A 13,243-nucleotide genomic window follows, 5' to 3' on the forward strand; every position below is an offset into this window, starting at 1 on the left:
AGGAAGCATCAGTGGTTCCTAAAGGCGAAAGGAGGTTCTAAAGGAAGCACTGAGCCTCCTTGCTTATTGAGAATTCAGTCAGTCCTTATCATGGCCGCTACACAAAACACTTCCATGGTTCAGTGAATGTCAATAGATAAGGAGTTTGGAGGGACATTTTGGACGTACCCAGGGTCTTTTATAATAATTGGCCTTTAGCTAAGCCCCACCCATTAATGTAAATGAACCAATAGCATTGAAATACCAACTATCTGGACTTATAACTCTGCCGGGAAGCATTTGAGCTGGTGACAGTTTTGTTGTTTTACAGGCCATTAGTATTTAACATATACGAAAATGGTAAAATGATGCGTTTGGGACACATGGAACAGAGACACCAGGTTTCCTGAAAGGATGAACAACAGGTTTACTTTATCTCATTTTCCAAACAAAACATGGACAAATGTCTCCAGTGGTTAAATCTGTGGGGCAGAACACACAAACTCAATGAAACAACAACGTCTACATTTGTTTCAAAGTAAAGCAGCGTCTTGTATAACCTGAGAACTCTAGTCTTAGAATATCAACCACATGATGCTAGCAACAATTAGCTTCCTTTGGCTAGCCACCTAGCTTACCGGGTGAACACTGATGACAGCCAGATTGTTTGCTAATCCAGTATACTGGGCGGCTAAGCGCTAAGCTATGCAGCGTGTGTTCCCATGTGTTTCTACACTGACGGCTGAACTCATATTCACATAGTCAGCTGCAACGGCTTGTCAGAGTTAGCAACTGTAAGCTGGGCGGGGCTTAGCCAATGGTCAATCACAGAAAGGCGCCATGACGAGGACACGCTGTTCAGCATTCGTCTCAGGACTCAGTGGCTTGTGAGGGAATCAGATGGAGAGTCAGGCTGAATGTGACAGACATGCTCCATGTTGTCTTCACCTCTTGTTCCCTCACCCTGGAGGGATGATGCACACACACACACACACACACACACACACACACACACACACACACACACACACACACACACACACACACACACACACACACACACACAGGCAGCACCTCGTGCTTTTTTGTTCAAATGAGACACATCCAAAGGCTGCTAATTTACAAGGAAACAGCGCACCCAGCTCTTTGTCCTGCTTCCATTAGTGCGCATGAGACGGTGGTGGGTAAGAGGGAATAGGCTCGCAGGCTGATCTGAAATCCGTGGCTCTTTCATGTCTCCAGTCTGACAAAGTAGCACTCTCACAGCTCAAGCAAATGGAAGATATCACAGGCATTATATTGCTGATGCTCATTAACAGCAGACAGCCAAGAGAAAAATCAATTGGCTCTGTGATACACAGTCAGATCTCGCCTCAGAGGAAGCACAAAAACAAACCCGGGCCCAGAGATGAAATCTAAATATGCCTTTTATTGTTTGGTTTGGCTGAGCTCAAGCTAGCATGAGAGAAAAGTATGCAAGTATTTATCCATTTGATACAAATCATAAATATTTGTCAGCTATGGAATGTGAATAATAGCTGGGAACTCCTTAGAATCCTTTTTTTTTTTTTTTTGAAACGTTCACTGTATTATTTACACATTTTATTGTCCACTTGCTCCGAATGGCTCGCTGCACCATGGTGTCTGAAGTGTCACGCATACTTTTTAGTTTGTCTGCAGAATGTCATGTAGCTCATATGCGATCAGCCATCATGTACGTTGAATTCATCTCTATGTACAGTATATGTATTTGTTACTTCATCTCTTCATCATGACATCGGATTGTGAACATTGTGTCTTAAACACGGATGTGGATTACTATGGTCAAAACACGTCAATAGTTTAAAACTGCTTTGTCTCACAACGGTCTGAACCAGAGGTCAGCATTTTTGTTTTCATTAATTTTCCAAAAACTTTTTATAGCACTGCATTAATTGTCAAATGGGATAGTCCTTCCTGAATAGACTTGCTAGTAGGGGTCTTGCTCAGAGACCCCTGGTACATGTTTGTGTTTGGGGGGGATCAAAAGAGAAATTTTTGTGATTTTCTACTAAATCAAATTTAACTGGAGCCTCAGAAACTTGACCTTTAAGATGAGGATGATGTTATGGGAGCCATGTGTGGTGTTCTGAAACCCAGAAGCAGACCAGGAGGCAGAGCAGGTGCATTAGCAAGTTTATTTATATTGCAAAACCTGGGAGACTGGGATCGGAGACTCCGGGGTGCAGAGTGCACAGGTCAGAGGACCACAACAGGGGGGCGTGCCGCACTGGGAGGAGGTGTGCTGAGAACGCACAGAGCGAGGACTCGTGAAGTGCACGAGGATTGCAGCAGGGAGCGCTGCACAGCGAGGAGGTGCACCAAGGATGCTTGCAGTGAGGAGCCGTGAAGCCCACGAGGAACCGCAGCAGGCGGAGGCGCTGCATGCAGAGGAGGCTGGCCGAGGGCGCTCGAAGCGAGGAGCCATGGAGCACATGAAGGAAGCAGGTGACTCATGTGAGAAGCACAATCTTCTGGCACCGGAGCCGCCTCACTGCAGGGCTTAAGAGGTGGGAGGAATCAATTACGGTAGTACATGACTTGCAGGAGTGTCAGTGAGGGAGGATCTGGTGCTGGAGGAGGTGTGGCTCCTCACAGGTGAGGCAGCATCTAAAATTAAATATATACAGTAGTTTAGAGACAAAAATAGTAAATTAAGTTGCATTTATGAAATTTCAATTATATAAATATTCCATTACAGTTTCAGATGTTTTTTCCCTGAGTTTAGAGGTTTCATCCTTTTTTAAACATGTTTCTATTGATGTTGACATCTCAGAATAGAATAGAAGCAGAAGCAGCATAGGGACGGGGCCATGGGACATCACTGATGTCCCAGACATAATGTAAGCGGAATGGGAAAAAAAATTGTTGGGAATATTAAATATTCCAAACAGTTTAAAGCATATTAAAAAAGCAAGAAGAAATCTAGAAGATCCTGAACAAGCTCTTTCATTCTTCAATTGTTTAAATTGGTTAAAAATTGTAGGAGATGAGAGCCAAAAAACACAAAGAATACTAATAAAGATTTGAAAAACTATTGTGTCATTCCTTCCAGCACTTAAATATCGGGCACACAAAATCAATATTGGGTGCAAAAACATGATTGCTACACTTGTACTGCTGTACTTTACAAAACTTAACTATAACAGTCTGACAATTGAAGAGAAGAGGATGGTTAATGACATTGATGTACTTTACTTTGTGAAAAACCTGGGTGAACGTCCACCTTTTTAGGTGATTTTACTCTGAAAAGATTGATTATCCAGGGGAGTCCATGCTGGTTGTGGATTTATGTGGAAACATCTGACTGCGCCATTGTTGTGTTACTTTAGCCGTGTGGACCCTGAACAGGCTTTAGACTGTGTTGTTTCAGAGTCATGTGGGGTTCGGCGTGGGAGTTGGAGGCATTGGAACCATTTTTAAGAGCCATCTGGTCCATATACCCTAAGATAGAGCTGTGCTCACAGCCTCTGGAGGAAGTCCAACATGGTTCCAGTTGATACTGGCCTCAGTTGCTCTGGTTGCTTATGACCACCCTGTTGACGATTTTCATTCTGGGAAAACAGTCTGAAGGAGTTTGATGTTGTAGTTCTTGGCGGGCTCGTGAAAGTGAGGGGCAACGTGCTTCCTGTCTTGTTCACCAGTGAGGGGGAAATGAACTGGATGGGACTGTTACTGGTTCAAGAATTGGAAATAATACAATATGTTGGCGAGGTCACACAGCATGCAAGAAGAAACTTTTATCCTTTTTTTCTGTGCTCCAAACTTTGGCCTTAGTTATCAGCTGAGGTACTTTAATCATGTTTAGCAAGCAGCATCACTGGTGTGTGAGCCCTGAAACTCTTTTGTATGTAGCATGTAGCATGTAACGCCGCTCTGATTTGCATGCAGAGCAGTTAAACGAGTGACCGATGTCCATAACTCTGCTGGTCCAAATGTCTGTGCTGATGAAGTTGCTGGTGTTGCACCAACTAGCTTCCTCCTCCTCTTTATATTTTGTCAGAACATCATTTACAGTCGGTCTTACTTTGGCGTACTCATTAATATTTAAGAATCTCTAAACTGTGGACATCGTCCATCCTCAATCTCATACCTGTGGGCGGCATCCTTGTCAGATGATGCCATGGACTGTAGTACACGTCAAGTTGTATTGGGGATTTTGTTTTGAGTATGATTACTCTGTGCAGTGTCAGACTGATACCGGTATCAATCATTTATTAGAGAACTTTTCTGTGCCAAAGTAGGTCCCACCTCACTGCTGCGGGAAGTTTGAAATGGCTAGTATAGTAATAAAAATTCAAAGTCGTGCAAAAATGGTTTCCCTGCTGAAGCGAGCCAAATGAAACCTGAAACCTGAAACCAGTCGACAAAATCTCATCAGTTGATTTTAGGATTTTTTTCACAGGTCCAAACATGCCAAAGTGAAGATATATTGAAAGTGGGTGTGAACGTGTGATTGTCCATGGTCTTTAATCCATCCATTCTTCTTTTACACTCCTGCAGCTTTCGAGCTGATCTGAGGTCTGGATGAAGGCAGGGACCCAGAACCAGCGAACCCATCACTGGAGCCAGCGATGCTAACCTTATGTTAGCATGGATCAGTACCAACACCCTGCCACCCTGAACTGGATAAAACTATATAACAGAATGAATTGATTGATTTACTTTTTTTCCATGATCCCCACAAAACACTTCCAATAGCTGCTGTGAAAATAGCTTTTTGTAACTTAATATCATTTTCCATATTTTGCAGCCGAGGAAGAGCATCAGAAACAAAACCATAATCAAATCAAAGGAGATCTGTTCTATATCTTGTCATTGACCTTTTAAAACTTGAAATGGTTCCTTATAAAGAGACACTACAGATTTCTAAAGTAAAATATCACTTTTACCCTGTTCATCACTTTGTCCCTGGAGTTGTGGAAGGCGGTTTGAGCCTGTGCACGGTGTCAGTGTCGGCAGCTCTGGAAAGGAAAAGCACCTGCACTGAGGCATTTTTCAGGTCTCCATCTGAGTCATTCTTTATTTGACCTGCGCACAGCTTGGTCCCACTGGCTCTGCTCCCTAAATATAATAATTACACCTCCGTACAGGATGATAAATGCAGTGATGTGGTGGGAGTAAACCCTGCAGCAGTGAACGGTCCTGGTAAATGGCTCTCCGCCAAGGCACGGCGAGGCCCTCTAACCAGGGCATTAGTGCTCTCTGCTTCATTATTTCTCAGTGGAACACCATCACAAATACAGCAGGAGCTACATTTTACCAAAACAACCAACTCAAACTCAAGAAAACTGCTGTCATTTCTGCACAGGAATGTCAAAACTCAACTCAGAATGGATTATTTCACATTGGAGGTGTTCTGTCGGGAAATGAAGATTTACACTATTGGTGAGAGTTTAACTATGAAAAGATAGAAACTGGTGCTACAATTTTACTTCTCAAAATTCATGGAAGTAATTCACGTGTATGAATGAACGTATTCCTGAATATAATGATCACATTGGAATCATTGGTTGATCGTGTTCATAATGTCCTGTTACTCAGCAAGTCACAACCTTTATTTGTCATAAGCATTGCTGTAAATACTGTATATGTTGTATATACTGTACAAATATTTCCCCCTGTTTGAGTACCCTGTACTGCTGTACTTACTATGTATACTATACACACACACACACACACACACACACACACACACACACACACCCTTCTCGCACACACACACACACACACACACACACACACACACACACACACACACACACACACACACACACACCCTGCTCGCCCTTTCAAAAATATTTTTTCTTTCTTTTTTAATAATTAAAAAGTGATTCTGAAATCTGTATCTGGAATCAATTAGTGACTTTAGCAACTTTATCCAGAAGACGACTGGTTGCCCCCCTCTGATGGAAGCTGGACCTGCTATTGGATTAAAATGTTGAGTGACAGGATCATCAGCCAATCAGATGTTGATGTGTTATTGACGGACCACCTCAGGACCAGCAGAGTTTCTAGTGCTGGTCTTGCATGTCGTCATTGAAATGAGCTTGACTGATTGGCTCATGGGCTCATGGGCAGGTGGTGATGACTCTGTTATTGTCTGCTATTCTGGAGTGATGGAGGCTGATTTAACAGCAAGATCGGATGATTCAGGGCCTTTTTCAATTGTGAGAAGAAGAAGAAGAGCTACACCAGAAATGATGAGCTAACTCAGACCAACAAAGACTTTGTGCAGCATTTTACAGCAGGATGATTTAATCTACAAGTGATGGTGATGCTAGTTTCTTTTCTTTCTTTCTTTTTCTTTTTTTTTTTCTTTTTACTTTCTCTGGATTCTCTGGAAACACAGTGAAAACACTACTCTGCAGTATGGGACCTGTTACTGGTGTCTAGTTAGCATTCCTGTTATCCGTGGCAAAAGTCTTCACATCACTTCACCTTTTCACAACTCACGTTACAGCATTATTCTCAAATAGATTAAATCTGTGTGATTGGGACATAAAGTCCACCAGACAGTTCTGATTGATTTCAAAGCTGGGCAGTGAGTGTGTATCACTCTTCGCTCCAAACTGAAGTTTTTATAAAGCAGAGGACGGATTTGATGGAAACACTTTATATGTAGAGGTTAAGCTCCACAGGAACTGTTAATAAAACACTTTATTGTGAGACAGATATAAACGTTTTTTTTTGTTTTTTTCTGGAGTTGTTGAAGCTCAGCCACTTTCTTTGTTTTTGTGTTGTGCTGTATCACCGGTGGACATTCGGATCAAGTTTCCCAAGGTTTTCTCTGTCAGGACTGGACAAACGGCTGATTTGTCACAGTTTGTCAGTGTTTTGCCTCAGTTACTTGAATGTGTTTGCTGTACAAAATAACCTGTTGCGCTTTTCCCAGTGAATAATGAAGGAAGTGTGTTACTGGCAGCAGCACAGAATTAAATACAGACTTCAAAACTCCACAAGAAAATCAATAATCACAAGAAATATTTGTTAAAATGACCTATTTGATATTGAATCGTTGAGGATGTGAAGAGATGTATGAAAGTGGGCTGTCGTCTGCTACCAACCTTTCCAGAAATCTCAGTACACAAGCCTTTCTTTTTCTGGTATCTTGATGATGTCCGCTGCAGTCAAACCTGACAATTGTTTGGTAAAAGTAACATACATCATACACGTGGTATGCTAAACTAACCGGTAGCTAATACACCTGTAATCATGTAAACACCATTGAGTTTGTCAAACTAAGGCTGCATCTCATTTCTCCCCCTTAGCCCTTCATCTTACCCCTACCCCTTTGAAATGCGCGTTCAGAGAGTATGAGGGGTGTCCCATTTCACTACTGTACAGAGGTGGAGGGGTGAGGGGAAGGGCTATTCACCCCTCGAAACAAAGTGTTTACAGATGCACACTTTAAACAGAGGGGTATGAGGACATGGCGCCGAAGGACTTGCATTTCACATCTATACGCTTCTAAAGTTATATAAACCTGTTGTGTTTTATACTAGTAAGAGCAGCAGTAGGGCTGCCGTCTGTAGCTTCCGTGTGTCTTTGTTTGGTAGAGATGGTGTTTATAACATTTTATTATTACACTGTATAGTTCCAAAGTCTTCTAATATGGTGTTTTGAAAACAGGGACCAGGGCAAATAAGGAAACTCCTCCACTTTCACATGGTGAATGAGGAAATATTTCTGAGGTCCAAATACAGCGCAAAAACTCAATGGGAGTAAGTTGTTTTATAGGTTATACCTTAATATAAACATATGTAGTAAGTACGAAGTAATCCATGTCTCCGTCTATTTCTTCGCCTTGGTGTGGGAAGGTGCAAAACTAAACAAAGCAGCCAAGCTGCTGCAACACGTTGAGTTTGAGACGGCATGATGATGCTCCTGCTGGAAAATCAAACACAGGAAACATCTGTGGCTCAGCTCTGCTGATGTAATGGCGCTGTATTATGACGTCAAAACTGTGTGACAGAGTGAGGGCGGGGGGGGGGGGGGGGGGGGGGGGGGGGCAAGAGTGGGAGAGGGAGAGCGAGGGTCCCAAATCTAAGGGCTGAAATGTATCCCTTTGCCTTTGCTCTCGTTTTGGAGGTGAAGGCAGAGGCGGAGGCGGAGGGCTAAGGCGTAGGTGGAGGGCTAAGGGGTAGGCGGAGGGCTAAGGGGTAGGCGGAGGGGTACAAAAGAGAATTGGGATGAAGCCAAATGTGTTGTACATGTAATACTCACAAAGATGGAAACGTCCCAAGCCACAAACGTTGTTTCGAGCTGTAAATGAGCCTTTTCAGACCCGGGGCGATGCCACTTTGTAGCAAATATTGCGATTTGTAAAAATAAACTTGGCAGGAGAATGTGCGTACCAGTACGCCAACTTTGATCCTTGCTCAGGCACATTTTGGAGACCGTGGATTATTGCCAGATTCATCGCATACATTTAAATGTCTTCGCATATCAGACTTGCTGATCATAAACAGCAGAGCTGCAACGTTCTAGATGTTTTTCGTCTTTTCATTTTGTGAGTCTGGTGGAGGTGTCCAGATGCCCCCGGTGGCAGACTGATCTATTACCTACAAAGCCGTGGAAAATCATCAGGGTGTGTGGTGTTCTGCACAACGTAGCACTGGGGGAGGCCAGGCCCCTCCCATCTGGCCTCACTTCCCCACAGCATGAGAACCCAGACCCACAACATCAGAACTCAGATGCACATGACGAGAACCCAGACCCACAAGATGAGAACCCAGAACAAAAACATGAGAACCCAGACCCAGTACATGAGAACCCAGACCTACAACATGAGAACCCAGACCCACAGGATAAGAACCCAGAACCACAACATGGGAACCCAGTCACACAAGATGAGAACCTAGCCCCACAATATGAGAACCCAGACCCATAATATGAGAACCCAGACCCACAGGATGAGAACCCATACCTACAACATGAGAACCCAGACCCACAGTATGAGAACCCAGAACAAAAACATGAGAACTCAGACCCACAGGATAAGAACCCAGAACCACAACATGGGAACCCAGTCACACAAGATGAGAAGCTAGCCCCACAATATGAGAACCCAGACCCATAATATGAGAACCCAGACCCACAGGATGAGAACCCAGACACACAGCATGAGAACCTTGACTTTTTTTCAACCGTATCTGCTGTAAAGTCTCAATCGTCATGTCCAGCTTCATGATATTACATTTCATTTTAGGCTTTTCGAGCTTGTGAAAAACAAAGGAACATGGAATTGAAACCAAGTCCAGATAATCATGCTCATGTAGACGAAGGCCAACGCATTACAAAACATTGAGTGAAATACTTCTGTGTGCATGTAACGTCCCTCTGCTTATTACTTTTAGGCCCCATTTACACAAAATTGTGAAAACAGTTCAATTCTTGTGTTTCACCTGCTTGTTCCCACAGCAACGGTGTTCAGAGTTACTGACAATAGAAGTTGTTGAAAATGGCCTACAGAACACATTGTTCTCAAAATGCTCCGTCCCTGTAAATATTGAAAGTACAAGTAATCTGGAACGCATGGTATGGTAAATATTTCTGGAAATGCAATAACACAACAACAATAACAATGAAATACAACATCTTTGCAAGTTTTTTTTTCTATTTTTTAAACATATGTATTGGGGGGGGTTTGTTTGCAAGTTACAACAAAGGAAACAGTATATTGTTATATCCAGTAAAGCAAACTTTCCTCCCTCTCCATCCTGCCATACACTCTCCCCTTCACCAAATAAGTATAAGACATTTTGATCAAATTTAAAAGAGAGAAAGAAAAACAACCAACCAAAAAAACATACAAAATGATATCATTACAAAAGAAATCAATAACGATACCATAATAACTAATGCTGATGACAATAAGACCTTGTGTATGGTGAAGTCCATTTACCATTTATACCATTTAATATCCTGCCAGTAAGATTTTATTTTCACACATTCCCATATGCCGTTTCCTTGATTCCATTTGATGCATGTATGAGGGAGGTGATTATTAAAGTTGTGCAATTTGACTGGGGTTATGTATGTATGTATGTATGTATGTATGCATCAGCCATTTATACTGAATAAGTTTTAATTTGCTGTTAATTGTTTGTTTCTGAGCTTTGGTACTTGCCCCCTTCCACTCTTGTATTGGAATTTGTTCACCTATATCTTCCACCCACATTCTCAGCTTATGTTTTGAATATTAATCAGATAAAGATACAGGGGTGATAGTATACCTTTCTCATAACAATAACCTGCAATTGCTGACTCTAATGAAGAGGTAATGGGTATGTCCTGTGAATGATCTTGACATAATGATGAATTAGAATTCCTGATTTGAAGGTATTTAAAGTTACTCTACCAGAATCCCCTTTTAAAGGATGCTACCCATAAATGGTAGCACATCTGCACAGAGAATAAACCAGTACATGGAAAACAAGACCATTACCACTCTGCATGGGTTTCTGGGATATCAAAGATGGCATTGTTGCAACTAAAGCAAAAATATCAACACCATTTGACCGATTCAGCCTGAAAACAATCCCGGCTATCTCAAACAAAGAGTTTTCAAGGAACGTGACTAGTCTGAAATGTTGTGTTGTGTTTCCAGTGCAAATGGAGATCAAGCAAGATCGAGTGTAGAAACGGGATCTTGTGACCATGGTGACAAGGTGACAACAAAGCAGGGGACGTTTAAATGCTGGAAACACGTGTTTGTATGAATGCATTTCCTTCAGAACGGTTTTGACTGTAACGCCCCACTCCTCAGAGGCCTCTTAGGGGCGTGGCTGGGTGTTCTCCCTCTCTTCTCTCCTCCCCTTTTGGTTGCAGGCTGTGCTTAAGGAGGTGGAGCTGCTGAGGGATTCATCTCCTGATTCAGTTCAGCTGCGACGACCGGGTGGAGCTCGTTTTCTGCAGATCAGCTGCACCTCTTAAGCGTGTGCTGGACTCCACTCGGTGCTGGATCGTAAAACTCCCTGAGTTAGTAGACCTGCGTGTGCTGTGTCCCAGTTTAGTATTATACTAACATTGTTTCCTTTTGCTTCCCTTTGAAGACTCGCCAGCCTCAGCTTCCTTGGTTCCTGACCCACCGTGACCAGGGGCCTCATTTATAAACGTTGCGTACGCACAAAAGAATGCGTACGCCACTCTCTACGCAAACCGTGGGATTTATAAAAAGAGAACTTGACGGGGAAATGTGCGGTCCTCCACGCCAACTCTGACCCAGGCATACGCACAGAACTGGGGGAAGGAGAAACTGCGCCACTGATGGCAGAAGAAAGAAACGGGAGAAACTGTGTGAAACTGATCGTGTAAAATAAATAGTTATATGACCTCATATATGGACAGTTTATTTGCAAGAAATGGATGGTAAAAAATTTAATTTCTACAATGAATAAACAAACATACTGCCTGGAGTGCACACGGGAAACATATGATTAAGACAATAGTAAGACAACAGTAGGGTAAATTATGTTTACACTGATATGAATGCAGTGTAATATCCTATATCATATAGCCCATATAGCAGTGTTGGGCGCAGACTGGAGGCTGTACGTGATGGGTGGCTTCTAGGTACGGAGAATTCATGTGGAAATCCTGAGACTTGCAATGTTGTAGTAGTGTTTAACCCGTTCACGACCTTGCAGGCGACAGTGGAGAACCCTAACCCTCAAGCGGTGGCTGCTCACCCCTTTTCCTCACCCACAAGGCGCAGAGGAGAGGACCTAGAATCTATAGTATTGTGGAGCGCACCATCGGGCTCCTGAAGGGCAGGTGGCGGTGTCCCCCTCCACCTCCGTCACCACTCCACTCAGGAGGGATTCCCCGATGATCCCCGCCAGTGTTTCCTCCAGCGGGGTGAGCTCCGGAGGGCCCGTTCCCCCGCCCGGGGCACAGACGCTCTGCCTGTGTGACGCCAGGCGCTTTTTTGCTTCTACTTTGATGTCTGACCACTTTTTTCCACCTCAGCCACACTCCGACCTTCTGAGGCCACAGCATTGACACCATCCGCCACATGCTGCCACTCTAGAGCCTTTTTGGCGTTGGTGACCCCAACACTGACCCTAACCCTAACCCAACACTGACCCTAACCCTAACCCAACACTGTGTCCACCAAATAATATCGCCTTCCTCTTCTCCACCTCCCCGACCAGAACTTCCACCTCACACTGGGTGAAATTGCATTTCTTGGTTTTTCTTTCTGCTTTCGGCATGCTGTCAGTCATGAATCAATATTCATGAGAGGCGTTCCTCTGAATATTTATAGGCAAATATGGGCGTGGTCTGACCCGCACACAGGTGCGCCACATTTAGAGGGGATTGTGATTTATAAAGGGAAATCGGCGTAGGACGTGCGTGCGCACTGTTTTATAAATCAGGATATTTTTGTGCGTAAGCACTTTCTGTGTTTCGTGCGTACGCCAATTTTGACGTCTATCCTATGCACAGTTTTATAAATGAGGCCCCAGACCTGACTCTTGCCCCAGTAGCTCCTGCCCCAGCTAGCCGCCTTGACCTCCTGCCTCCGGAGCCTGCAACACCTTCAATCCACGCTTGTTTAAAGAATAAACTCTTCCAAGCGTACTCCTCTGTCTCCCGCTGGTTTCTCCGCACCTGAGCCTCTGAAGTCCCACCGTAACATTGACAATGTATTATAGATGTACATCAACATGTAAAACTGGCGCCTAAATGTTTAAATTTTTGCTATGTAGATTCTGGTGGAGGAACTTTAATGTACCGTTATCTGGTACAGTCATGGAAGTAATTCTTTACAGACGGAGTTTAATGTCACAGTATCAGACAGAAGCATCATCATATGTGTGCAACCTTTATTTACAGTTTGTGATTTGTGCTTGTTCCCATTTACAATCAGACACCATACAATAATTGAAAGACATTGTTATAGCTGAAGAAACTGAAAGTAATTTGTGTCATTTGTTGTGTTTCCAGATTTGTGAATGGTATAACTTTATGCTTCCCGCTACACCATCTACTGTAGGTTTGATACGTCCATAGTAACTCGGAATTAGGTTTTTATACAGATTTGTGTAAATTACATTTTTTGAAAATTATCTGTTGTGAACAATGATGTTTTTGAAAACATAGAGGGGGAAATATCAATTTCTGTGTAAATGTGCACTAAAGCTGAAACTTTTCACTTCCATTACTTTTAATAGATAATGACCCCTGGATACCAGGGACTCCAAGGAGCTGCAGCTCT

The sequence above is a fragment of the Blennius ocellaris genome, assembly GCF_963422515.1.
Source record: "Blennius ocellaris genome assembly, chromosome: 19".
NCBI lineage: Eukaryota > Metazoa > Chordata > Actinopteri > Blenniiformes > Blenniidae > Blennius > Blennius ocellaris.